Below are 2,593 nucleotides of genomic sequence, written 5' to 3'. Positions count from 1 at the left end.
AATTAGAAACAATAAAGGATATGGAAAAAGCAAACTCCAGAAATCATTCTGTTTGTATTTTCAAGAATCACCAGACATTTTTCAAGAATAACGGAGAAATCCATGACAAAACATGGGGACATTACCAAAAAACAAAAATGCAAAAATATATTAAAAGAAAACAAACATATATATAGTTTCCTAAGAACCACTCTTCAAACTAGAGGTGTAAACGGTCGGATACGAATCGGATAGTGGTCTTACCGTATCCATTAATTTTCAAATACGGATACGGATACGGATACAAATAGTCTCGGATACGGATATGGATCGGATATTAAATGTTACGGATACGGATGGATATCGGACGGATACGGATATTTTTCATAATTAGCTTGTTGGTTACAAAATATCTATTATATTATTAAAATATTAGTCACTAATTATGTCATGAGAAGGGATCGGATGACACCATTTTTTGGTGACATCGGATGACATCGTGCTTTTTTTAAGTTTTTAAAGTCCAATCTAATAAAGCAAATCTGATAAAGCGCAAAGTTTGTATTAAGTTCATTTATATACAAAATTTAGTTCATATGTAGTATATGTGAAAAAGCATTTAGTGCAATAACCAAGCCTATATTGATTTGAAATTTGGGCCTTGGGCCAGCAAATCAGATAAGGGTCAGTGTTGAGTCTCTCAAGTCTTAATACATAACTAGTATTATACCTATATGCATTGCAACAAATATATATTATAAGATGAAATAGAATATGAATAGACTTTTTTGTTGACATTAACTTGTTTAACTAATATGGACATCTTTTTTGTAAATGTAGCCTGTTTTTTGTTTTATTATTTTTCCTAATTTGAGCATGGTATAAAAATTGAAAATATATTTTAGATTTTTCATAGCAATATTGTTGAGATAAATTTTCAAAATATTCAGATATTTATAAATTAATTGAAATATAGTTATCCGGATCAAACTGAATCTTATCCATAACCAAACCTAGAAGATTCGATCCACGTTGAGATTTGTATAAATGCTTTAGATATGTGTGGTTCTAAATTCATCTGCACAAATCTCAAAACATATCATATAAATATAACATGGCTTTGGATAAGGCTCTCACCATCTGTCCAAAGCTGGATAAAATCCCCATCCTAGAATAAATTGGAGAGATGGACTCACAGGCGTAGTGAGAAATGAATTATTCGGATTCGATTCGGTGAGATCAAAAATTTGTGATTCGGAAATAATTTGGAAATAATCGGGTATAATTTGGAAAAGATTTGGAAATTATGGATCAGAGATCTCAGTCTTGCATGAGAGCAAAAAAAAAAATGTTATGAAAAAAATTCGCAAATAATTCGTAAAATTCGGAAAAATTCATAAAATTCACGAATTATTCGGGTTTAATTCGGTCAAAGTTCAATTAACTGAATAATTCAGCGCATAGTGACAGGATACCCGAATTATACCCGTTTAATTCTTTTTTGGGGTGATGCCGAACTGAACGCCGAATTATTCGGTTGACCGAACTTTGACTGAATTAAACCCGAATAATTCCTGAATTTTATGAACTTTTTCCGAATTATTTACGAATTTTTCCAAGAATAATTTTTTTTTTTGGTTTTTCTTGGCTCCCTTGCAGGACTGAGATTTCTGATTTGGATAATTTCGAATCATTCCCGAATTATACCCAAATTATTCCCGAATTATGAATTTTTGATCTCGCCGAACCGAACTCGAATAATTCATTTGTCACTATGAATTTTAGCGTTCGATTCAACATCACCAAAAAAATAAATTATTCGGGTTTAATTCGCGAATCTTGTGACTATGATCACAAGACATCTCCATTGACTGGACCCAAGTCATGCAAAAATTATCTGATCCGCATGAAATTTGAAAACACCCCTTGTGTTTTCGCCTCTTACCTTCACTTCGAATTAAGTTCTTCTAACACCTTACTTGGATGAAGAGTAGAAGGAGGAAATGAAAAGAAAAGAAAACTTTCCATCTTGTGTTTGGTTGATAAAATTATGCCGGAGGTGAAGAATACAAGAAGTGAAAAGTTTAATTTTGTATCATTGTAATTAATAGAATCGGTTTTATGAGTGTAACAGATGAAAAAAAATGTTGCAAATATTTAAAAAAAAAATAACACAAATGTTCAATTCTATAACTTATATAATTCTCATATAAGTTTTTTGTCATAATTCTACAACAGTTACTGAATTTTTTCTAACCTTCTAAATTTTAATCAATCAAACAAAAATTAAGACGGAAAGAAAAATTAAATTTATTTTTCCTCATTAATCATCAAAACACAAAGAAGTTAGATATGTTAATTTTTATTTTTATTCCATTATCTTTCCTTCTTTTCTTCACCTTCACTTCTTTCCTCTGCTCTACATCCAAATAGTGTAAACCTTTTCGTTTTTTGAGCAAAACAGCGTGTGTGTGAGGTGATGAATAACTTGCTACCAACACGAAAGATCTTTTCCCAGCAATTATTAGGACCCTTTTTGGTGTGAAAAGGTTGGTTACATGCACAGTTCGAGTTAAAAAAAAAAGAACGAAGAAATCTGAAAACATACTTTAAA

The sequence above is a fragment of the Carex rostrata genome, chromosome 1 (genome assembly GCF_964058835.1).
Source record: "Carex rostrata chromosome 1, lpCarRost1.2, whole genome shotgun sequence".
Taxonomy (NCBI): Eukaryota; Viridiplantae; Streptophyta; class Magnoliopsida; order Poales; family Cyperaceae; genus Carex; species Carex rostrata.
The sequence above is the reverse complement of the archived record's forward strand: the minus strand, read 5'-3'. Positions refer to the sequence as shown.